Consider the following 27,922-nt stretch of genomic DNA (forward strand, 5'->3'; position numbering starts at 1 on the left):
CGCTTCCTGTTTATACCCGCGGCGCGGGGCGGAGCGCGAGATGCAAATCTCGCACGCCAATTGTTCATTGGCCTGTTCTTAAGTTCTCGAAGCTGATAGGGGCTCTCTGAAGTGATCCCAATTCGTCAGTATTACCGACGTACGTCGTAGTGACCGACTGAAAGGGAACAGGTATTTTAAATATTAAACCGTGTTAAATCAGAGCAGAAGAGACTTCTTTCAACAACATTTTAAAAGAATCTTACCGACCCCAAACTTTTTGTGCTCACTGCTTTTTTTCAGCATCTCAACTTAAGCATCAAGTCCATTCCATTCAATTACATACTACTGTACTTAATTCAACTTATATATTAGGGCAGTGAAAAGTGACCAAACGCTAAAAATGCACTTGGCACCCGTTTCAGATTTAATTCTGCCAGGTCAGTTGAAGCGTAATCTCTCACTTAAATTCAGTGACTGCACTTGAAGAGTTCGCTAACAGATACATATCGCCTTCCAGGTGCCAGTCTTTTTATCACTCTTAAAGGCTTTCTATAAGACACCACTGTCTCCTGCAGGAGCTACAAGGCCAAGGGCAATTTTACGGTATCTCTCGCCAATGATCTCTGCTGATGTAGAGGTTACTTTTTCTCACTCGCTAGCGCTATCTTCCCTCACTCCACTACATTAGCGTGCTACAGCGCTAATGCCGCAAGGACAATCTCCAAATTGAGCCCAGCAAAAACGTTTGACAGATAACACTTTCCAAAAAAACAGTAGAGGGAGAGAGTTTAAAAATGAACCCTCTCAAACCGGCCGACACTAACTCAGCTAAAAATCAGCATTATGGTAACGCAGTGACAGAAAATGCAAATGCCGCAGCAAATTAAATTTGGCTGCTCGTTTCTTGGCAAGGTTTGGAATTAAAAAGATTTAGAACAGAGAGAGAATAGGAGATAGAAATGTTCATATAATGAAAGAAAATGACAAAGGGATGAAGGTACAGAGGAAGCAGGCGAAGAGTTATTGAGCCGTGAACAACAGAGACGTACTCAAAAGAGAATGAGGCTATTTATTAAGAAATAGAAACATGAAACCAGAGGATCCATCAGTTACCTAGGGGCTCTGTTGGAAAGTCTGCACAGTTGGTGCCGTAATTGCCAGTGTTTGCTATTGCATACTGCCATACTATACTTCAAATCAAAGTGTGTATGCATAGAGCGCAATACTGTACCCCACAATGCAATGCTCTCAACTTCACCTTCCCCTTTACCAGTGTGACAAATGAAAGCAATATCTCTTTCCTGAATGATTATTTGATCAGCCTGCCAAATGTAAAGGCATTTTTATACAAAATTATATAAAAATGCAAAATAATTCCAAGCACTGGAAGCTACTCACATACAACAAAATGAGATCATGTGACAATAACGTGTGGCAATAAGTACTGCGCATACTACTGTTATTGTGGAATAATGCACTTATTTTTTAATACAGGCATTATATACTGTGCAGTATTTAATAAGTAGCAAGCTAGTATTCAATTCTGAACACAGTCATTCATTAAGTCTTTCCATTATCCAGAAAGAAAAAAGATGACAACGAGTCGACAGAGAGTGACAGAACCCCCATTCCCCCCAGCCGAAATATTTTAAAATCATGTTTGTTCCAGGGTTTGTTCCTAAATGAGCAGCTCTAAGTAACATGACAGATTTCATTCAAAGGAATATTTACATATTGCTCATCTGAGACAACACCGCCTGGGGAGATGATGCGTCGTGATCACCATAAATGTCTCTGTTAACCTACTAAAAGGAACGTTCCGGGTTCACAACCAGTTACTTTGACAGCGTTTGTGATAAGAAAAATTATTTCGAATTTTTCGTCCCTCAATTTTAAAAAAAAAGCAACAGATGAGGTTAATGTAAGGCACCAGATAATGGACACTGGACAGCTTTTAAAACTTCAATATTAAAAGTGTTAACACAAAACTAGCATGCTTACTAACTTGTCTATATAAAGTTATATGTTTCACTTCCTCTTGCAAAAAATTTTTTTTTTATTTTTTAAATGTCTAATTATGGAAAATAATTATACTTCAAAAGAAAATTGTGCAAATTGTGCATACTGTTTTCAGACACTTAATTGCATGTTATTTGCAATTAAATGAAAATGTGTTAGTTTAAATTTATATCAAATGCAATATATTGACCTTAAGAGTGTTTTTAACATACTTAAGTAGAAGTACATCTTTATATGTCTAAATACGGTTGTGTATTGCCGGATTAACTGACAAACATTAATGGAAAACTAAAATCGGAACCGAAACTTAGGAATTTTGCGCGGTTCTGGTATTTTTCAAAAATCAGTTTCGGTTCTGCATAAGAACCGGTTCTCGGTTCCCAACCCTAATTATAACCAATCACACGTGTTTCTATTGAGTTTATGAATACAATGTCTAATAATCAGAGGCGTTCAGATTAGCCAGAGTATTGTTTATAGCGTGCTCTCACTCACTAAAATCTGCACTCAAAGTAGAGATGAACGTGCGATGTACGCAGGAGATTCATTCATCATACACAGTGGTTGACTGTTTCTGTTCTATTTCAGCAGCGAAAATAGTTTAAAACAAACACAGCAGAACCATAGCGCATCTGATATGACTGGCATAAATTTGGCTTGACGTTCGAGATTCGCGAATTTAGGGACCGTCTCTAAAGTTACATACGACATTGGTATACACGTTTCTAACTTCAATAGGATTTGAAGAGATACAGTCATAAAACTGACTGTAAAGTGTTCATCTAGGTATGATGCACACCTTTTGGATTTTTGATATTTAATCAAATAAACTGTCAAATCATATGAAAATATGGATATGCATTATTTCACTAGGATACTGTTTGGGCTCTTACACAAAATATGCTAGATTTAAATGCTTCATAGCTGATAGAACACTGTAAATATATTCTCAAGCAATATTCTCATCAAAGATAATATTAGAGATTATATTTACACCAAATTATTAGTATTATTATTTATGCGTTATGACGATGGCGATTATAAGGAAGGAAATCCCACAGAATAGAATCTAGCTTTTAAAAAAAGTGCATAGAGCTGATTTTCAAATATAAAACTTGTTGAAATGTTTTCAGTGTGTGCATCTGTTCTTTTTGAACACTTTCATCTCATTTGAACAAAACCGTGATAATTATTGATAACCATGATAATTTGGATCACTATAATCGTGACGTGACCGTTTCATCCCAAGGTCCAATGTGTTCGAACAGCCACGAAAGACCTCCTACCGTCTATTGACCTAACGCGTGAACATAAAGTGCGCTAGCAGACGGGATTTAAATTTGTCGGCTGGAGACCCAAGTTTGGTTTAAAGATAATGAAAAACGTTGTTCTCTCACCATTCCTGATTTCTAACACAAACTCACAGCGTTCGCCGTGGTTTTGCGGCTGTCAGAGCAGAATAGAAAGTTGATGCTCTCCGTCTGTTTTTCCGTCGTCTCTTTTCACATTTATATGCAAATTGTGGAAGCTTATTTTGTCCATTACATTGAAAGATCTGAAAAAACACATTTACCCGCCAATAGACCTTCCCCTCGAAGAAATCGGGACAGAAGTGGTTGAAAGTGGACAAAAAAGACACCAAGTGTAAACGGGAATGTGTCACCCTTGTGATCCGATCGACCAAAATGTATCTTAATACCAGGTGTAAACAGGGCCTCAGAATCTGAAATCGGATTGGATTCGCTCGGATTGACGGAAATTAGTGGATGTAAACATACCTAATAAAGCATGAGAGTAAATCACTTTCTGTGATAATCAACATCACAAAACAAATGCTGTCTAAAGAGCTAAACTTGTAATGTCTTTATATTACTGACATAAAAGAGTTACTGATGCAGTTGTTAACATAAAAGAGGTCACTGGTATTATCACTATGCGTTCCCCATGATGAGGACAATTAAGTTTCCTATTTTTTTGGCATCACTTTAATCACTGGATGGATGATGCATTTTATTTGCTTAAATGAAAGTTAGTAGGGACACAACACACCATGCTGGACAATAGCATTCATTATCTATCCTTCTGCAGAGCATGCTGCTCTCGTCTGTTGGCATACGGTGCCAGCCATGTTGTCTGACTGCGTTGGTCTTGCCAGCTTCACAGACTCTGAGGCAGCGGCTGCCATACCGAAAAAGGCACTTCAAATTGGCTCTTTGATGCACTGAGACAGAAAAGTAGAGGAAGGGGGAGCGCAACGGTGGAGAGATTTTTGGAACGGAGAGACGCTACAAGAAACGTGAGAGAGGAAGAGAGTTTTCACTAGGGATGTGGAAAACTACACATTTTCAAATGGACTAGTGGAAAGTGGAACTGTTTCTAACTTGACATGCCGTCTGCACTTGCACATAGACTAACATTTGAAAAAAAGCACAGAATGCACAACCGTTTAAAAGTGTAACAGATATTCGGCATAATCGACCATCCCTAGTTTCCACAAGATAATGCATTAGGATGTACTGAGGAAGGTATGCATAAATGCACGTTTAGTTTTGACAGACAGCCATGGTAATTTGGGCAGACAGCTCTTTCAGTATCTCCCTCAAAGACGAGAAGAATCTGAATGCAGCAACTACTACCACATTTTTATGCAGATCACTCACCTGGAAACATGCAAATGTACATGCGAAAACACACTGAGTGCTTGTTCGGTAATTCTCAAACATTTATGGAATTATTCTATATGCCAGTGCATTGGCCATTAAGAGATTATGGCAAACAGACGCCCTCTGGTTAAAGCTAATCCTCACCGAACACTCAGCCACGCTCTGTCTTTTTTTATACTTTGCTCAAGGCATAATAGAGAAGACGTCAAAACCTCAAAAGATGAGTCTCACTGCACTAGTTTAAATTCATTGGATGATGAATGATCTAGGATTTACTTTGTGCTCTAATTCAATAAAAATGTATTTCATTTTACGTATTTCAGAGTGAAATAGGATATTCCTCAGTGAAAATTCATTATTAGATGATATATTACAAAAATAAACTTTTCTTTATAATAATGTACACTGATGATCATCCACAAGAGGATCAGAAACATTAATTCAGAAAGAAAACAGGGTACAACTTTGAGATAAAGGGCCATATCATACACCCGGTGCAATGTGACGCCAGGCGTGACGCAAGTGTTTTTTGCTAGTTTCAGCCAGACGCAGTTATCATTTTCATGTCCTGCGCCACGTTGTTTAAATATCAATGCAAATTCCGCCATGTAAATAGCGAATCTGCCATGGCACCAGCTGGCTTTTAAAGGGAATGGGAGATGAGACTCTGATTGGTTTATTGCACGTTACACACCCATGACTCATTAAGAGACTCGGAACAACCCTTTTGGACTATGCGCCTGGCTCGCCGACCGTTTTTTTCCGTCGTTAAGTTAGTAAAAATGTATAGAACAATTGTAACATTATTTCTCACAATTTGAGTTAATATGTCAGTTGTAACTTTATTTCTCATAAATAATTAGGGAAAATAATAAAATCAATCACAAAATAATTATTCCGAAATTGAAATTGTATTTTGCGTTTATTTATTTATTTTTACCTCACAACTGCAGTGATGCTTTATTTCTTACAATTTGACTTAATATCTCACAGTTGCAATTTTATTTATTATTTTAATTAGGTAAAACTATTACTAACTATTACTATTTCTTGAAATTGAAATTACTATTTTGTTCCCTCGATTTGCTAAATCGTGCAGACGATTTACTACTTTGTTCCCTCGACTTGCTAAACCATTCACTCGATTTACTAATTCGTTCCCTCAATTTATAGAGCGTGATTGACTAATTTGTTCCCTCAATTTATAGATTGTGCACTCGATTGACTAATTTGTTCCTTCGTTTTATAGATTGTGCGCACGATTGACTAATTTGTTCCCTCGTTTTATAGATTGTGCGCACGATTGACTAATTTGTTCCCTCGATTTATAGATTGTGCACCCGATTGACTAATTTGTTCCCTCGTTTTATAGATTGTGCGCACGATTGACTAATTTGTTCCCTCGTTTTATAGATTGTGCGCACGATTGACTAATTTGTTCCCTCGATTTATAGATTGTGCACCCGATTGACTAATTTGTTCCCTCGATTTATAGATTGTGCACCCGATTGACTAATTTGTTCCCTCGTTTTATAGATTGTGCACACGATTGACTAATTTGTTCCCTCGATTTATAGATTGTGCACCCGATTGACTAATTTGTTCCCTCGTTTTATAGATTGTGCGCACGATTGACTAATTTGTTCCCTCGAGTTATAGATTGTGCGCACGATTGACTAATTTGTTCCCTCGATTTATAGATTGTGCACCCGATTGACTAACTTGTTCCCTCGTTTTATAGATTGTGCGCACGATTGACTAATTTGTTCCCTCGATTTATAGATTGTGCACCCGATTGACTAATTTGTTCCCTCGATTTATAGATTGTGCGCACGATTGACTAATTTGTTCCCTCGATTTATAGATCGTGAGCACGATTGACTAATTTGTTCCCTCAATTTATAGATCGTGAGCACAATTTACTAATTTGTTCCCTCGATTTATAGATCATCGCACGATTGACTAATTTGTTCCCTCGATTTATAGATCGTGAGCATGATTGACTAATTTGTTCCCTCGATTTATAGATTGTGCGCACGATTGACTAATTTGTTCCCTCGATTTTTAGATTGTGCGCACAATTTACTAATTTTTTCCCTCGATTTATAGATTGTGCACCCGATTGACTAATTTGTTCCCTCGTATTATGCGCACGATTGACTAATTTGTTCCCTCGATTTATAGATTGTGCACCCAATTGACAAATTTGTTCCCTCGATTTATAGATTGTGTGCACGATTGACTAATTTGTTCCCTCGATTTATAGATCGTGAGCACGATTGACTAATTTGTTCCCTCGATTTATAGATTGTGCACCCAATTGACAAATTTGTTCCCTCGATTTATAGATTGTGTGCACGATTGACTAATTTGTTCCCTCGATTTATAGATCGTGAGCACGATTGACTAATTTGTTCCCTCAATTTATAGATTGTGAGCACAATTTACTAATTTGTTCCCTCGATTTATAGATCATGCGCACGATTGACTAATTTGTTCCCTCGATTTATAGATTGTGAGCATGATTGACTAATTTGTTCCCTCGATTTATAGATTGTGCGCACGATTGACTAATTTGTTCCCTCGATTTTTAGATTGTGCGCACAATTTACTAATTTTTTCCCTCGATTTATAGATTGTGTGCACGATTTACTAATTTGTTCCCTCGATTTATAGATTGTGTGCACGATTGACTAATTTTTTCCCTCAATTTATAGATTGTGCGCACGATTGACTAATTTGTTCCCTCGATTTATAGATCGTCCGCACGATTTACTAATTTATTCCCTCGATTTATAGATTGTGCGCACGATTTACTAATTCGTTCCCACAATTTGCTAAATCGTGCGCACAATCTTTAAATTGAGGGAACGAATTAGTAAATCGAGTGAACGGTTTAGCAAGTCGAGGGAACAAAGTAGTAAATCGTCCGCACGATTTAGCAAATCGAGGGAACAAAATAGTAATTTCAATTTCAAGAAATAGTAATAGTTAGTAATAGGTTTACCTAATTAAAATAATTAATAAAATTGCAACTGTGAGATATTTAATCAAATTGTAAGAATTAAAGCATCACTGCAGTTGTGAGGTAAAAATAAATAAATAAACGCAAAATACAATTTCAATTTCAGAATAATTATTTTGTGATTGATTTTATTATTTTCCCTAATTTTTTATGAGAAATAGTTACAACTGACATAACTCAAATTGTGAGAAATAATGTTACAATTGTAAAATAAAACAAAAATTAATTGCAACTATGAGATAAGCCAAAGTGTGACAAATAAAGTATTCGCTGTGATATTAAACAAAAATAATAATAAACGCAACATACAATAATTTCTGGATTGCTATTGTTATTTTTCCCTAATTAATTACGGGGAAAAGATTGCAACTAAGATATTAAGTCAAACTGTGAGAAATAATGTTACAATTGTGAAATATAAAACAAAAATAAATTGCAATTTCAAGACATAAAGATGCAATGTGAGATTAAGTCAAAGTGTGAGAAATAAAGTATCAGTTGTGAGATAATACAAAAAAATAATAGACGCAAACAGCATTTGGGAATGCGATTATTATTTAGTGATTGCAATTTGTGATTGCTATTATTATTTTTCCTAATTAATTATAAGAAATAAAGTTGCAACTGAGATATTAATTCAAATTGTGAGAAACAAAGTTACAATAATGAGATATAAAACAAAAAATACAAGTTCAAGAATAACTGTAATTGTGAAATTGTGAAACAAGATAAATATTTGAAATTACAAGTAAATCTCAATTATGAAAAATAAAATAATTATTTCCATATTATTAATTTTTTACTCTGAGGGGGAAACAGGTTTTTCATGATAGTCCAAGTAAGCTACAGTAAATTGTTTGTGGTTGGATTGCAATTGTAGCTGTCAGTCACACAGAAGTACACAAGTCTACATACATTTCCTGGCAAAAGGCAGCTGCCGTGAATCTCTCGTTCATGTTCCTGAGTGATTTATTCAGTACTACAGTTCTTATATGCAGTGCTATCTACATCTCTCTTGTTCTTTCTCTCAGCCTTTCTGACATTATTAATAATTGTCACCTTCTTACTCCTTTTTCCATCCATTTTGGTTATCTTTCTCCATTTTTTCCAATCCATTGCTTCTCTGGGGCTGCCTTTCCTTTCCTGACGATCGAGATGGTAAAAGAAATGGGGCCGAATTATAGCCTGAGATAACAGGAACTGTGCATGCACGCTTGTGTATGTGTGTGTGTGTGTGTGTGTGCCAGTCTGTACGTGTGTAAGCCATGTAATAACACCATCCTTCCTCACATCGAAAACTACCAGAAAATATCTGGTCAGAATGTAGTTCATTCACACGGCACATAATGACAAGTTTTGCCACACCATCAAACATAAAACTGGGTCAGCCGTCAAGGAGGACGCGAGCCAAAGCTGAACAGATTTTTACATTATGTAAATGGTGCGTCTAGTTGAGACCACCAGTGTTAGTATTAATAGCTTGGTTTGTGTGGTGCTTACAAAACGCAAATCATACATACGGTCAGACAATCATCAGCCATACGGTCCCTGTCTTTGCTTCTCTCTTTGTTTCTGTCACAAATACTTTATCCTTTATCCTCTTTGCTCTCTAGATCTATCTGTCCGCCTCCCTCAAATCCTCTCACAAACATATTCTGAACCACAGATGCTCTGTTTTCACAAGCAATGCATTCTGAGCGGGGGAAAAAAAACAGTTTTCAAAGCAAGAACACAGGAAATGCACTGGAACAGAGAAAAAAGACAGCAAAAACTGAAGAGTAATGAAGAATCAAGTGAACACGTTAGGAATGTTAGGGAATGAATATTAGCGTACTGCAATCCATGCCGTGTACAGTATGCATGCAATGTATCGAAACTGAATTGAATGTTTTCCATTGGTTTACAGTGTCAAGCTAGTCAGGATGCTCAAACCAATAAGTAATATTTTGATAAAACCACATACTCACAATGTTTACACGTTTTAGGAGAATGAACTACACATGGATTACTCATAGTTGTATATTAAAGAGGTCATGAATTGAGAAATCAAGGAAACTTTTGACAAATAAGAGGTCATTGTACTATAAAAACATCCTGTAAGTTTCAGAACTCGAAACTTCCTTGTTAGTCAAAATAAAAGCTTTTGTTGAATCCAAGCTCAGAAAACGATTTGTTCAGAATTTTGTCACATTATGACGTAATAGTGCGACAAAAGACCACCTCTGCAGAATCAGATCATCGCCTACTTTTACATCACCACATCTTTGGCCCCGCCCACTGGCACGTTAAACCGTGTCTACACTGGACGAGACTGTTGCAAACAGCGACCGTTGCAAATCCATTTGTCCTTCCTGAGAAGTACTGTGAGTGCTTAGGGTACGTCATAAATAGAAGGAGGCATCAGTTTACTGTCGGGGATTTGTCGCGTCGCACAGACAACATCACTGATTATAATGGGTTACATTGTCTTTTGTCGCGTTGCATCGCACCGCACCACTCGCGTCCGGTGTAGACCGGTAAAATAAAAATAAAAGAGAAGAGAGATACAGGATCACTGGACTAAAACTAACATTATACCATCCAAAGAATCCTAATGTTAGGAAAGTGGTTATTTATGTTAATGTCTCAGTAGAGCATTATTTTTTTGTTCTGTACATTTCACTGTGGATTATTTTTTAAATCAGTCGCATTTCGCTTTGCAAACATACTTTTACTGCAAGATATGGACCCGACAGTAATGCCACAACACGTTAGCAACCCAACATGTTAATTCTAATTCCTGATCTGTGATTTCTGATATGTAATGATTCATGTACAGTCAGATGTTCTTTGTCCCAAAATTGTTTATTGCTGTTCATGCATCAGTATACCAAGCCAGTGACTAAATGGTCAACTTTACATTGTTTCTCTTAGTAGCTTGAAAATAAACTGTTTTAAACTCCCTTGTTTACATCGTGTTAGTTATGATGAAAGCATTCGTGAGAGTGCAGAAATATTGACGAGATCACTGCATTCATTCGCTCAACAGACATATATATCATGGGCTACAATCAGGGTGGGAAATTAACTTTTTTGCCACAGTGTTTACCAGCCACTTATATTTTTTACCAGCCACTTTTTCCAGAGCTCAAATTTATAAAAGAATGTGTAGCATAGTATGGGGTGAATTCAGGTTGATTGGGACACTTTTTTTCCATGTCATTTTAATGTCAAAAACTGTCAGAATCATTTGATTTTGTAAACTACAGTCCAGTACAATCACACATACAGTACTCAAATATAACCTGGCTGTCAAAGTGCAAAATGGCTACAAATTTAACATCAGAGCAAGAACAAAATGTATGAAACTTAAATGAAATACTCAGGAGTCAGGATTAGTCTAATGCAGGTTAAACTCACAGCACACGCAGGGATGGAGCTTGCAGCACCTGAACAGAACTGCCAGTCATGAGCTGCTCACATGAACAGTGCGCTTTGCATTCTTTTCGTTTCAAATTGTTTCATAATTGTTTAAAAGAGGACATTTCAAGCTTTCTATACACATATTTCTCATGTCTGTGAGAAGTAGCCTATACGCTGAGTTTTGGATTATTTATAAGACGCACTCCAGTTCATGCGCAACGCAAGTGATCGCTCCCGCGCCTTCATGTCACGATTATTGTCTGCTAAAGTCTATTTGCTTCTTATTTAATAAATCCGGGTAATTGGTTGATGAAACATCGATTAAAATTAAGATACAATTTATACAAAACGAAATTCACTTTAAATAAAGGCTTTCTACAAAAAAAACTTAAGTTTCAAAATTTCTGACCCTATGTCTTTGACATATATTACGCATTTTTGCACTTTTAATTATCAATATAGCCTAGATGAAATTTAAAAATAGCATTATAATATTTAAACATAAATATGAAACAAAATACATTGTTTAATGGTTACAACAGGTAGCCTATAGTAGGCTATAGTACAGATAAATGTCATGTCTGAGCGGGATTTGAGCGAACGTTGTTTTACCGGTGAACCTACACTGTTTTAAAAGTAACTGAGCTACTGAAAAATGTAGTTAAGCTAGTGTCGCAACTTGTATCTCGCTACTGCCCAACACTTGTCTTTTATTGCCTCTAATTTAAGGTTAGTTGTTCCTCTAACGAACAAATTGTTTGCATTTTCTGTACATATGTATATATTCTGTACATATAATAACAGAACAAAATAATTTAAAACAAGAGCCAGAGCAAATAGTTTACATCGTATCTGCATTTTTATTTAGAATCAATTCAGAAACAAACTGTGAAATTAGATACTAGTAACATATTCCGTATCATAACAAAGAGTCTCAACTAGAAAAAAACCCTGCTGCGCTATCAAACCGCTCTCAAGCACTCAAAGCGAGGCGTTTTCAGCAGAGCGCATAGCGTTTTCAGCTGGATAAAAAACACTTTGGTGGACACATGGCCTAAGTGCACCACAGGAAACATAAAATAAAAAAATGCAGTTCAAACTGATTTAAACTTGCATAGGATAAAGAATATAAAAGAGAATGTTTGCTCAAAAGTTTACACACCCTTGCATACTCTGTGAAAATGTGAATAATTTTAAAAAAATGTACAACAAAATAAGAGAGATCATACAAAATGCATGCTATTATTTATTTAGTACTGTCCTGAATAAGATATTTTACATTAAAATATGTATCCACAAAACAAAAAACTAACTGAATTTATAAAAATTACCCCGTTCAAAAGTGATTGATTGTTAATAATGTGTGTCGTTCCCTGGATGATCCTGGTTTTTTGTTTTGTGATGGTTGTTCAGGAGTCCCTTGTTTGTCCTGAGCATTTCAACTGCCCAGTGTTCTTCAGAAAAATCCTCCAGGTCCTGCAGGTTCTTCAGTTTGTCAGCATCTTTTGCACATTTGAACCCTTTCCAGCAGTGACGGTATGATTTTGAGATCCATCGACAATTGAGGAACTCAAACACAACTATTAAAAAAAGTTTTGATGCTCCAGAAGGAAACACGATGCATTAAGAGCTGGGGGTGAAAACCTTTGCACAGGATGAAGATTTTAAAAAATTCATTTAATACTGCCCTTCGGAAGAAACAGACGATACTTGCATGTTTCCCAGAAGATAAATTAAGTACAATTTACCTTGTTCTTCAAAATCAAAAAGTTCTCGCCCCCCGGCTCGTAATGCATCGTGTTTCCTTCTGGAGCATTAGTGAATGTTTGAACCTCTTATTTTGTTAAAATTATACACATTTTCACAGATTCTGCAAGGGGTGTGTAAACTTTTGAGCAAGACTGTATATTAGTAGTATGTCATTGTGAGCATACCCAAAGAGACATAGACATGCCAGAAATCAGTGGATGCTTTGGGCCAGACTGATGCTCAGCTGGTGCTGGATGTCTACCAGAAAACTGGAGCAGAAATTCATCAGTATGTCAGTGTTTTTTTGGATGATGACAGACAGTATTCAGCCAGTTGTCCATAATACTAGCAAAACACAAATTATAGCAAATAAATAACAAACAGCATAAAATAAATATACTCTCAGTATATTGTGGTAAATACTGAAAATATGTCTACTTTCTTAGTGCTAGCAAAGCACAGAGAAACAACAATGGCATGGGTAAATGATATCAGGAAATGACATAAGCTAGACACAAACTGGTCAGGTTGTGTGATGAACACACAAAATTAGCTATGCATGTGCATTGATTACCACTGCTAATACACACATGCACTCATGCAATAAACACGAGCGGTCAATGGAATAAAAAGAGCAAGGGACTGTGGGTACTAAATAAAGAGGCAGCAATCTCCGAGCACTGACATTATGTCTAATGCAGCGTGCCAAACCTTCTCCTTCCTTCCTCTCCTATCAGCTCAAACAGATTAAACTACAACTCTCAATGACACTCAATCAAAGCATAAATTTAACCCCTTAACTTGGTGCTCTTTTTTATTCCCTTTTTATTCCTAGTCACATATTTTAGTAATCAATCATCATAAATTAGGTATCATTAGAAAGCATAAACACTGAAAATTCATGCTCTGAAAACCGTTTTGAAATTGGACATTGCGTTACCATAGAAACAATATTTTAAATCATTTTAGCGGGCTCCTCCCCTTTGTGGGCAGTGTCAAGTTTCATATTACAAAATTTATTTGAACTATGTTATAATCAAAAAAAAATTATCTTTACAAAACGCATCGTCGGAAAGGCCTGAGACTAAAGGTTCCATATTTGGTGACTTTTTTTGTAATAGAAGTGATATTGTGACAGAAATGTATTAATTTGTTACAGGAGAATGCATCCCAAAAAATTCAATAGAATGTGGGTGTCACCCGGTGGCTATTTTTAGTATTATGCCTAAACAAATTCTTATAGGCACTTAAATTTTTGTGCACAACACAACTTGAACACAACATATGGCTCTGATTTTATAGAAATTTTAGAGTAAAAATTATTTTGTAAAATATACACTATATTGCCAAATGCACATGAATTTTAATGACATCCCATTCTTAATCCATAGGGTTTAATATGGAGTTGACCCACCCTTTGCAGCTATAACAGCTTCAACTCGTCTGGGAAGGCTTTCCACAAGGTTTAGGAGTGTGTTTATGGGAAAAAGTTTTTGACCATTCTTCTGGAAGCACATTTGTGAGATCAGGCACTGATGTTGGACGAGAAGGCCTGGCTCGCAGTCTCCGCTCTAATTCATCCCAAAGGTGTTCTACCGGGTTGAGGTAAGGACTCCACACCAAACTCGCTCATCCATGTCTTTATGGATTATGGATAGTGTCTTTGTGCACTGGTGCGCAGTCATGTTGGAGCGGGAAGGGGCTGAGTTGCTGTTGTTCTCAATTGCATCCACTTGTTATAATATCACTAACAGTTGACCGTGGAATATTGAGTAGTGAGGAAATTTCACAAATGGACTTATAGCACAGGTGGTAACCTATCACGGTCCCATGAATTCACTGAGCTCCTGAGAGCGACTCATTCTTTCAAAAATGTTTGTAGAAGCGTCTGCATGACTAAGGCCACATCCACACGAAGTCAGAGCTTTCCCTATCCAATCTTTTTTTTTTCCTCGTCTCCAGAAATATCTGCGTACACACGAAACCACTGATACTGACTCAAAACGATGTAGCACATGCCAGACCAGTATGTGGCGCTGTAATTCTGCCACACAGATACACTAAAAACAGAGATGAAGACTTGGGGTGATACACGAAAACGCAAGCGTGTCTTTTTCAGATTAATCCACTCTGGGACCCGGTTTAAAAAAATAGCGGTTTCAGGCTCCCAAAACGCCAGATCCGTTTGGACGAAATGCCGAAACGATACAAAATGTTTACGTATAACTAAACGCATCTCCGTGTGGATGGGGCCTAAGTTCTTGATTTTATACACATGTGGTAATGGAAGTGATTGGAACACCTGAATTCAATGATTTGGAGTGCTGTCCTACTACTTTTGGCAATATAGTGTATATTTTGTATCAAATAAAAGATGCTTAGAACTGTACATTTGCTTTATAGTGAACTTAAAGGGGTCATAGAATGACATTTTTGTGCAAGTTAATATGATTCTTTAGTGTCTAAATGAAATGTTTGTAATATACTTTAATTAAAAATTCTCATTAGTATTGTAAGAAAACACTCAATTTACCTGGTCAAAACCAGCTCAGTTTTTAGCAAGTCATTTCAGTGTATGTGACTTTAAATGATAATGAGCTTTGCTCACCCCGCCCCTCTGCTCTGTGGGGCGTTCGGTTCGACCCGACACAACACCACAACACACGTGGAGTGTTGCCTTGACAACATTTGAGGGTATATTTTCGAGAAATAATGGCAACGGGAGTCTCTGAGGACACATCTAAGCAACCTTATCATTTTGAACCGGAGTCGGACCAGGAACAGAGGACGAACGTTTCTGAATGGTTGGTTAACGTCATGTCACTTTGATCTATCTTTGTACTGGCAGAGTAGCGTAGTTGCTATGTGTTTACTGATGTGTTAGTTCATTGACAGATTGATGATATGTTATAAGATTTTTTTTTTTTACATTACTTCTTAATCAGTAACAGACACCGTTATAAACCATGTACAAAAGTAAGCTTAGTGTAGTGTTACCACGTTAACTTTATCACCCGAGTACACAGTTTGTAATAAACATAACGCGTTGTTCATTATAAACGTGGGATTATGAATTATATTGAGAATGTCATAAACAGAAAGCATGCCGTAATGTAACTTACCCTGTAAACTTTAGCCTCATTCATCGTGAAGCGTGCAAGCGATTTGCAAAGATTAATATAAAGGTTAATAAAACGTTACACTCACATCTTCGATCTTCCTGAGGTGCAGCAGGAACACGATCCTTTTTTCAAGAGCAGCTTATTAGCAAAACCTGCTTTATACTGACGCTCGTTTATAAAGCAGTCTGCTGAGAAATGATTGCGCAAACATTGACTTTGATCGGGGGGAAATACTCCCTTCTAAAACAAAACTCAGCAGCCTCTGGGTCTTCAGCGGTTCGGATTTAGGAACATCAAAATGACTGCTGTGTTCGTTATTACACCCAACAACACAACACCACAATCGCTTAGACGCCATTCTGCTCCAGAGTATCAACAATGGCGGACTGATGACAGCTCGCTCAGGGCGGGTCTGTGTTGAAACGCTGCTGTCAATCAACAATCGTAGGAGGGGCGTACACCGTGTAACGTCACACGGTCGGACGGCTCGATTTGAGACAGGGGAAAATAAATAAGGAGATTAAAAAAAAAACACTGGATGTATTTTTATCAATATAGGATGGTTGTGTACAGGCACTGCCAACACACATTTCCGTATAATCAACTTGTGAAAGTGCATGTACCATTCTATGACCCCTTTAAACTTAACTTTATAACTTTGTTTACATTTTCATTTTTGAAGTGCTTTCAGCACATTTTAGCAATAATCTGCTGAGTGTCTTCTTTAAAAAGAGACAAGCCTTTTGTCTGTAATCCAAAGCCTTCATGAATTACAACCATTTAAGTTTGGATAGTGCATTTTCACATCTACGCTCAAAAAGGGCAGGTTTAGGCGTTTTATTCAAGAAATATTTTTTGTTTTGCTGGTTGAAAGGCTCTTCACATTCTGTTAGCAAATCACCAATTTAAGTGGTCTAAATGTATTTATATGTGTATGTATCATCTGTGGATATATACATAAAATGTTCGTCCAATCATTCAATTCGGTCCGAATGCAATGATATGATGTCTGCCTGTCAACCTATGTAGCATGTCAGTGTTCTTTAAGTTGTTTATGTTCATTATTATTGTAATGTTTTGTGCTTTGAGACCTGAGGTAGTTTAACGCCGTCTCTCGTGATAATTTTGCTCCCTGCTGTATTTGTTCATGTGTTTTGAGGGAGGCGTGGCTTTGGAGCTGCTCTGAAAGGACTGTGGGATATAATGCTTTCAAAGCTAGCTTGCTATTGCTAGCCTCTCTGAAAATTGCCTACCCTACCTTTACAATATTGTTCCGAATATAAGACGATGTTTTTTTCTTCGAAATACCTCTGGAAAAACTTGTTCATCTTATATTCAGGGTCTAGACTTTTACATGTCAGTAATACACCCAACAATAAGTGGCGCCAAATATGGCATCTATGGCATCCAGTGTTGCCACAGTTACTTTGAAAAAGTAATCTGACTACTGATTACTAATTACTCCTTTAAAAAGTAACTTAATTACTTTACAGATTACTTGATCTTAAAAGTAACTAAGTTAGATTACAAGTTACTCTATTAGTTACATTCATCAGTTGCCGACAACACCTCTGCAGCCTCAAGATAAAAATGACAACCGTTTTTGCCAACACTCACTTTATTGGAAGTGCATTTTTAACAGTAACGTGAACAATGTATCTCCTGAAATTGTATCTTCAAAAAAAATCTTTTGATTAATTTTATAAAATCTTAACATGTTAATGAAAAGGTACAAATTACTTTGTGTTCTTATTAAATACATTTATGAAAAACAATTTATATTTAATTTTTAATTTATATTTATATATGAATGTAAATAATTATATGGGCCTACACAAATAATATAAAATCACAAGATTTATAGTTTATTGTAAATGTAATGTGCAGCTCTGTAAAGGGACAACAAATATATGATAGATACGGGAGAACAAGATATTTGTTAAGAATCTTTAAGTGCACAAAACTATGAAAATATATGAAACGCTTCAGAGCGGCAACAAATCGCTTCTGCGCATCCCAGGTGCAGAATGATGCACTTAACGCAACATGGAGTCAGAGGGCGCAGGTGCACATTGAAAAGTTCACGGCATAAAGAGAAGATGAGCGTTGAGCGCACAAATCCTAGTCTACTATGTATATAGTATTTTCGGACCAAAAGTTCACTGATTATTTGTTTTTTCACAGTTTTAAATTCCGGTTATTGTGCGTGTGATGCTAATTAATAGTCCTTGTGTTGTCACCTGGGTGGCGAGCACAACATCATTCAGAAACCGCTAGATAAACTCCAGGAAGATAAATTATGAAGTAGCCTATTATAACGGGAATATATCATCTTGGAGTGAGCTTTACCGTGCAGCTGCAGCTGTAACCGAACACAACGCACAGTTTGAATGCTGAACGGAGAATGATTGACAGCTACAGCGGAAGAAAGACATTCAGCTATGGAAAGGCTTTAGATGACTTTGTAGGATCATGTGGCAATATATATTTCTGATAATTATTTAATTATCACGACATGCCTAATCTGAGCTAGTGACTGCCTGCCTTGAGTTTTGTCGACAGACGGAGGCGGCACGAAATTTGACGGAGGCGGCCGCCTCGTAATTCTCTATGCAGGAAAAACCCTGTACTAAGTAACGCGTTACTGGCATCACTGATGGCATCTATAAACAAAGATAACTGCTCCTGCATCTCTGTGTGCCTGCAAACTGCACTTGATGTGACTGACGGGGCGGAGTCACGTGACTAAAACCGAAATAACTGACATGGGAAAAATACATCAGTTAGAGGTTCTGAATGTCGGTTTCGATTATTTTTCGATTAATCGTACAGCCCTACTTTATATATATATATATATATATATATATATATATATATATATATACATATTGAGACTACAAGCTAGCTATAGCAGGCAAATTGAGCTTATTCACCGTATTTTAAAACAATCCATGTCAGCCATTTCACAACGAGACAGGAGCTGCCTAGCAGAAGCCCCTTCCATGACGCAAATTCGCGCCTGTTGTGAAGTGAATGTCACTAGCGAATGAAGCAAGTAAACTCAAAAATGTTCAAGCGTCCAACTACCCGCGAGTAGCGCAATTTATTCACGCAAGTCGCGTCTGGTGTGAACGCACAGTAATTGTTATATAATTCAGATGGACTACAGGTTATTTTTTATGGAATGCCAAAAAGTGTTTTTTTTTTTATGTGATCGTGATCGATCGATCGATTTTTAAATGTGATCGTTGGTATATTTTACCAGTATTTACCATATTTTCAATACAAAAATTTAAATATGAAAAACTATGCAGTATGAAAATTATATTCAAATAAATGCATTTTCTTTATCAAAAAGGTACATCTTGAAAAAGAGGGTGGGGGGGGTTGTCTTAAAATCAGGGTCATCTTATATTCTGAACAATACGGTTATTAAATGTGTAAAAAAACATGTTTCTGGAAACTACAGAAGGATGTTCACCATTTTCCACTCTTTTACTGACTTACTTTCATAATAAATGCCCCTAATTTCACAGCAAAATATCTTTCAATCCAATGAAATCCCAACGTATAAGTTCCACCCTATATTATATTCTGTTTTTGATTATGCAACTGCAAAGTTGCAATGCTCATAACCATTTCTTGCTCTCAAGAACAGAAGTGAATAGTGAAACAAAGGCTAGGTTTCTTTTCAAAGAGAAAACAGTGCATTCTCTGACAGAAAAAAAGAACAGTTCAGATGTTTAAATTCTGTCAGAGAATGTTTCTAATGGCTATTTTCTGCCATCTGAGTCTTGGAAAGAAAATAACTGCACACAGAACCAGAGCAGCAGGGCAGATTTCCACTGACACCGGTGCCAAAGGGATGCCACGGCAGAAGACTCTGTCAAGCTCCGGCTGTAAAGAGCAGCAGGTGTCTCAGTGAAGGGCTGAAGGGGCATCGCTATATTTCCATCACACCAGATGTGAGCGATGACTGAGAGTGTAAAGGTGAAATCAGAGGGCAAACAACATGATAATAAAGCTCACTGTCTGTAGCTCTCTGTGCATTCATTCATTAGAGCACAACATAACCTTTCATCATTAATAAGGATTAGTTTAACACGATTTTGAGAATGGATTTGTTGTGGTTTAAATATCTATGATAAACCGACTAATTGCAGATGCAGTCTACATTCGTTTTCCTGTGGGATTAGAGAGATTTGCATGTATAGTGATAAAGCAGTGGTAAAACGCAGTCAATAAATCATATATTTCTATTAAAAAATGCTCATCAATCTAAATATGAAAAAATCCTCAGTCTGCCAGCAATAGGAAGAGGAATAAAGTCGGTCTCATAAACAACTGCTGTGAGAAATCAATGTTGGGTCGCTATATGGCCCACAGCACTGGAATCATTGACATTATAGAGTGTCCTGTTGTTTTAGCTTGTGTGCATATTCGTAAATTCATTTTTCAGATAGGTTTGGTTCATTATAACATAACTACTCAATAAAACAGCACTGATTGAATCATTTTGTAATTTGCATTCACCCCTATAATTGTGAATCATCATATAATCAGAAATACAGCCCACTGCATCAATGTTTAAAATTAATTAGCATCTTGACTGGTTGTTTTGGATATTAACTAAATTTATAATTGTTGATCGTTTCTTAACATTCTGCATTCGCTCTGTCTGAATCCTAGAACAGCCACATTAGGCTGATATCATTTTACGTGAAGAAGTTGTCTAGTAAGTTGGCTCTAAACTCAAGCTTGGCCAGAAGTATCAATCGACCTGTCTGAATTTCCAAGGGGCATCCATGGCAAATGTTCCCCCCTTAGCAAATAAGAAAACCAAGCTTGAAAAGCAACACTGGCATCTGGGATGTCTGTGCACTTGCTGCGAGTAGATACCATTAAGCTGTGTGTCAATCAGAATGCCACAAAACCCACCCATCAATTACATGAACTTACTTGACTTGAGATTGCGCCGTAAACGAGTTAATGTTCAAACGCTTCCGATAATAAATAACTGCACATTACTAAAGCATGCACTGAAAGGTTTGTCTTGATACAAACCAGACCTGTAAACCCCCGTTCACGCCATCAATGACTTGAAGCAACAAAGCGACCTGGACCCATGCGATCTGACATCTTAGTAGTGATGTTCATTACAGTTGTTACTAGGGCAACAAAATGCCAAAGTCTCCGAAAGTCACTGGCTGCATCCAAATATGCATACTACTCTAATATATAATAGGGCGAAAAACAGTATGTGAAAGACTAGTATGTCAGAATTAGGTTAACAGTAGGTGAAAAGTACCTGAATGATCTGGCACTTCCTCTGAGATTCTGAAATGCGCATCCAGTGGACACTTTACTATCCCATGAGGCCACAGGAGAGGATTTGTGGATGGCAGTGAAGCAATGCAACTGATGCTGATAGGTCACATGAAAATGATCACATGACTAATGTAGTAGCCTACATCTGGATTACATTCATACTATATAGACCGTACATTTATACCTACTCTGCTGAGAGTGCATCTTACACCTGGTCTACACTGGACTAGGGCTGAACCAGAATATTCGAATATTCATTCGGTAGGGGTGTAACGGTACACAAAACTGATGGTTCGGTACGTACCTCGGTTTTGAAGTCACGGTTCGGTGCGAGTTCGGTACAGCAGTTTTACAAAATTGCTTTTTATTTATTTTTATTAAACAGTGTTTTACAGAAGAAGAAAAAAATTGTCTGTCCTTAAATTAATTAAATTATAACTAAAAGTTTTTTGAAGATATTGCTGTAAACTATATAGGGAGCCCTTACTTGCACATTAATATTAAAGGTTAACAACAGAGCCCAAACTATTAACCTAAATTCAGTTGCTATTTATTTTTAGGTATAATAATCAACACTCAAATATAAAAAAGTTTTTTCTCCAATTCGTTGTTGAAATATAATAATATATAGCCTACACAGTGTCTGTCATTTTCATGACAGGTTTATTTAAACATGCATGAAATAATAAAGACATCACTAACAGGTTAAGTAGAATATAATGAATATATAGGCTAACATAATGAATATATAAAGCTAATATAATGAATATATAGGATAATATAATGAATATATAGGCTAATATAGTGCATATATTTAGTGAAAGAGTTGATTTCTCTAGTGAATCAAATTCTGTGTACACTGAATTAGTGCCTGAGGTAAATGTGATGCTAACGTTACATGACATTGTTTAGTTTACAAGCATATTGAGGTCTTTCCGCCGTTGAAACACTGATGGAGTGATTACACCACATATGATACGTGACAGTAAGCTGTAATGTATCCTCAACATACCTTCAGATGTTCATTCATGTTTATTCTTTAGGAAGAGATGATCGATCGCGTTCACAGATGATTACGTTCACGCGCGCGCCGCGCGGCCACTTGAACTGTGTTCAGTGATCAGTCACGCCACATAGAGCATCAAAACGGCATTTATCGTTTGGATTTCGTGATAAAATGGACTGAGTACTTAATATGTTCGTGTGGGATTGAAGTGTGTTCCGCGCTTAAAACAAGCTGACTGTTAACTGTTAAAGATTGCATTCGGAAACCGTTCGGTACACGTGCGCACCGAACCGAAAGCCCTGTACCGAAACGTTTCGGTACGAATACGTGTACCGTTACACCCCTATAATTCGGTGGGTTGATATTAAATTTTCAATTTTGGGATTTGAATATTCGTTTTGGGTTTTTCTCGCAAATCCAGCATCCCTCTCGAAACGGTTCTCCTTCACGCTTGAATATGTTTACACTATAAAATCTGGCGAAATACAATACTTATTTTTTACAATTATCTTATATAGCCTAGCCGTTTTTAATAGGATGGACAGCAGAATAGGAACCCAACCTCTTTATACTTAATAAATATATTTGCTTCTTCTTAGCCTAAGTGTTCCCTGCAACCGAGTATTCTCTGTCTAGAGCGCACAACTGCACAAGCTTATATGGAAGAAGCGCATGCCTGAGCTTGCATTTTGGGTTAAGCTGCGTTGGTTTGACATTGTGGAAAAAAAGTATATAGAATAATAGAATCAAAATGTATTAGCCTTTTTACCCGTTAGGGATGTGACGGTGAGACAGTGCATGTGCACTGTACGGCCATGAATGAATGAGAGTGTGGCCGTGAACGAATGAGAGCATTTTAGTTTCAGTTTAGAATTAGGCGGGTTGCTTATTATTCTTAATAAAAAACACAAGTTCAAAAACAGTTCAATGACAAACTCCCTTAAATAGGCGCTTTTACATTTCATGTTGAAATCAAATCTTCCGCCATCATCTTGTCATTCAGCTCCTCGCTCTCGTGATGAATGAAATCTGACTCCTGCTGCTAGTTTGTGCTGCGACTCTCGTTCGGCTTACGTGGCACATTCAGTTTTTAATTGTAGTTAATCTGTTCTCTGACTGAACTAAATTATTTTTACTACTATAAAATATCAAAACGACGATGGAGCAGAGCAAGTGATGTTACCGGTGTTATGCCTGAACACCGACAATCGCAGCAAGGTTATTACCCGTTATTATCAATCTAAATGAATCTACTGCGAAATATAGGAGCTTGTTACTGGGACGTAACAGACCTTTGTGTTTTGTATCACTTGTGCAGTGTCCGTTCTCGGAGCATATAAGCCCTGCGTGATGCACGTAGACATGTGCCGGTAAACGGTAATACGATATACCGCAATAATGAACATGCACAATATTGTTATCGTGGGCACTTCGTAATTATTTATTACGAATTATTCCGATTTTTAGAATGAATTTTAAGAATACTTTACCCATCAACCGTTTAAAATGAAAAACACTTCAAAGAGGAACGCACACTGATGTAAATAGACCGTGCATGAGCCGAGCACATGGCGGAATGAGGAGACACGCTGAAGTGCACATTCATTCTTCGACAGCAGAGGGCACTGACGGAACAGCAGAAATGCAGCCGTTTCCCCAGTAATCACATAACCTAATACATAATACTTAAAGACTTAAGGCTATTCATTTTCAAACTTGCATTTTATATTTTAATCTGGACTAAATTGCATGCCCTAGATATTGTTTGAATATGTTCTGACTGTTGTTCAATCACACACTTTACAATATGGCTCCATTATTTAACATTAGTTCCTTCATTAACAAACTGACAATGAAAAATACTTCTAAAGCATGTATTAATCTTAGTTAAATGTACATTTCAGCATACCTATTGTTCTTTATAATTCTTTTGCACTTTAATCTGTTTTAAATATTTGTTTACTTTATACATTTTTGTGTATTGCTTTATTGTATTTAAATGTTTGGTTCTTTTGTTATAAGAAAGTGATTTAACCTGTTATAGTATGACAACACTTTTTTTGCAACTTATTTCAATATCGTGATAATACCGTATACCGTGATAAAAGCTTCAGCAATTAATCGCAACATGAATATTTGATACCGGCACATGCCTAGATGCACGCCGCTTCTCAAGATTCCAGCCTTTATTAGAGAGAAGAATATGTTCAGCCCCTTCCCTCAGAAGCTTTGAATATTCGGTGTTGATCACCGAAGCTTCGAAGCTCAAAAAAATGGTATTCGGACCAGCCCAACAATGAAGCTAAAAGATGTCTATCTGTGCTAAAACACAGTGTTTCTACTATATCTGACCTCGACAGACTGAACAGAAGAAATAAACCGAAGATTTCCACGCCAAAGAAGGCGGAGCCTCAGCCACACCTACGTAATCGCCACAGACCAATGGCAGTTCGAAGGCGTTTACCAGCTCACACAAATTATTCCGGATGTTTGCAAAATGATTTTACAATGCTCGCATTGGCAAGCTGATTCAAATTCCTGAAACAAACTCCCAAAAAAGAGACTTTGTTCGAAACGACGTCACACCAGTTCATTCTTCAATTTCAATTGAAGTAGGCCTATAGGGCTTGTAGGTGTGCAGACAGTGACCACCACATGATATAGCTTGATACCACGGCAGAGAAGAAACATAGATTCCAACAGCATAGCAACTTTATTTATTTATTCGCTGCCAGTGTGAACAGGGCTTACGTTTAGAATCGGTTTAATGTTTGAGGCCTGATTTCAGTTTCACTTTGGATCAAATTTAAATCACTTTAACTGCACTTTAACTGTCGCTCACAACATCTACGTTTGCAAATCTTTGTTAGGTGTAGTAGCTCAAAATGATTGTTAAAGGGATAGTTCTCCCAAAAACGAAAATTTGATGTTTTTCTGCTTACCCCTAAGGCAACCAAGATGTAGGTGTCTTCGTTTCTTCAGTAGAACACAAATGAAGATTTTTAACTCCAACCGTTGCTGTGTGTCACTCATATAATGCTTGTCAATGGAGACTAATTCTATTAGAGTAAAAAAAAAATGGACAGACAACTTCAAATTAAACCCCGCGGCTCGTGATGACACATTGATGTCTTAAGACACGAAACGATCGGTTTCTGAGAGAAACCGAACTGTATTTATGCAAATATATCTCCTCATATCAGACGAACGCTTTAGCTCTCCAGACTGCCATCACTTCCCGTAGGTTAGGTCAAAATAGCGGCCGGGTCATAGATATGTATACGTAGATTCCTCATTCGAGTGATCGACGCCATGATCCACGCAGGCACTAATGAGGTTTCTATGTATATATCTATGACCCGGCCTCTATTTTGACCTCACCTACGGGAAGTGATGGCAGTCTGGAGAGCTAAAGCGTTCGTCTGATATGAGGTGATATATTTGCATAAATACCGTTCGGTTTCTCTCAGAAACCAATTGTTTCGTGTATTAAGACATCAATGTGTCGTCACGAGCCGCGGGGTTTAATTTGAAGTTGTCTGTCCATGTTTTTTTTACTCTAATAGAATTCGTCTCCATTGACAAGCATTATATGAGTGACACACAGCAACGGTTGGAGTTAAAAATCTTCATTTGTGTTCTACTGAAGAAACGAAGACACCTACATCTTGGATGCCTTAGGGGTAAGCAGAAAAACATCACATTTTCGTTTTTGGGTGAACTATCCCTTTAATTGCAGTCACAAAAATATGTAGCTAATACATAGTTATTTTACACAATGTGTTAGTTGAGAGGCGTTGTTTAATTTAATAAAATAAAAATAAAAAACAGAAACAATGGTAAAATTATTGCTCTAACACATGATATTTTTTTTTCCATTAGTTATCAGAAAATGATTTTCAAGATTTCCAAAGACGCCCAATGGCGAGGCGTTCACCGCAGATTTTTGTCTTCCCGTTAGGGAATAGGCTACATCTCCAAGATGTCTTTTAAAGAGCGCTTTATCTGGAAAACAACTTTTGTAGCTAAACATCTGATAATCATAATTTAAAAAGCAGTTCATAAATCATAAACATCTTAAAGTCATTTTCTAAATGTTTATATCTGACAGGAAACATCTTAGAGACATATTGCAGATGAGCAAACACTAAAAGAAATACATCATACAGATGAAAACACACATAGACGTCTCCAAGATGTATATGCTATCAATATCAAACGCACAATTTGTATTCTGATTTTATTAAAATGATAAATTATTAGCAATTTATTATAGGAATCGAACAAGCTAACAATTCAGTTAGCCTAAGTTCTTGAGGTTTTTAATATTCGAGTTTTTAGTTGTGTAGGATTGTAACGTTATGTATGCTTATAGCTACCCCGAGGAGCTCTCATACAATTCAAACGCGATAACGATTTTACGCAATATTTCTGCGGTCTACGGGTATCTAACGGAGTTGACTCGCGTGAAACCGGTTTCACCAGACTCGGATCATAGACAAACTTGCAATTTGGTCATTTAACAGAAATAACGGAACGATTTCGCATTATGCTCGACATTGGCTATCAGTTGCACTGATAACTAACGTGCAAAGTTTAGATTCCTTTCTCGGAGGTTGAGCATGCAAAAACCGGTCACATTATAATACCAATATAATAGTATATTGCAGAAGAGCTTAATAATTTGGGGATGAAATCATGCAACATCGCCTGATGTTTCGCATCTACCGAGTGTGACGAACTCCGGTGGGCTTTAAACCAGCTTCCCTGTGTCATGTTTGATATAGAAGTGCTCCGTTATAGAACACAAACACAAAAAGAAGAAATAAAGCCATACGCGCTTAAACATCAAGATTTCTAACCTATATGGCAACCGCAAACTCAAAAGATGCTTCATGTGCAAACGGCGTCCTGTGAAGCACATTATGAGGCTCATATAAACGGAAGAAGGGTGGCTTCCACGGTCGCCAGGGCAAAGTCATCATTTAAATGAGCGAGCATGCATCAGCAGACTTATTTACCTCACAGAATGATCACAATCCACTGGCGAATGTGTCTCCAAAAAAGCAGCTCTAGAATCCCTTCTCCGGCCCCAAGTCCCTCCGTCCACTCTTATCCAAGTCTGGCAAACGTTGAGCAAGAGTCTGACAGCAGCGGAACCCTCCGTGAAGTCTCCGGTTGCACGAGCGAACGAGTGGGCGGGACCTCTAGCGGTTCAGTTTCTACACCATCGGTAATTATTTGAGGATTCTGGCGCATCTATTGTGACTGACGGGCGTTAATGCTTGCTTAGATATAGGCATCAAGAGACTCATGTGTGATTTAAGGTTCATGTTCCTGCGCCATGTCTTGACCTGCTGTTACTAGGCTGTCTTCTTCGATTTGTATGTGCTCTAGAAATATTTCAACTATATTTTTGCAATAAATAGCCTATTTTTTGTTTTGTTTTTGAATACCCCACAACATTAAGAACATATGTGACCTTTTACCTCCAACAAAACGCACTTCATGCATTTCTTCATCTGAAATGGAGACTTTATCTTTGATCTCATAGGACACAACTGAAGTTGTCTGAATGTAATTATAAAAGCATACAACAGCTATCTATTGCTTATGTGCGCATTAC

At 37.2% G+C, this 27,922-nt stretch overlaps 1 protein-coding gene across 1 annotated transcript in view; it reads right to left on the bottom strand.

The window, feature by feature from the left end:
- jupb (junction plakoglobin b) overlaps nucleotides 1-27,652 on the bottom strand; it is a 126,222-nt gene extending 98,570 nt beyond the window's left edge. Inside the window, exon 1 of the mRNA XM_079828431.1 lies at nucleotides 27,318-27,652. The gene's annotated coding sequence lies outside the window, so the exon portion shown is untranslated. The remainder of the gene's footprint in view (nucleotides 1-27,317) is intronic.
- Between the last annotated feature and the right edge of the window lie 270 nt (nucleotides 27,653-27,922).

Source organism: Gobio gobio (assembly GCF_949357685.1).
Source record: "Gobio gobio genome assembly, chromosome: 11".
In the NCBI taxonomy this organism is placed as follows: domain Eukaryota; kingdom Metazoa; phylum Chordata; class Actinopteri; order Cypriniformes; family Gobionidae; genus Gobio; species Gobio gobio.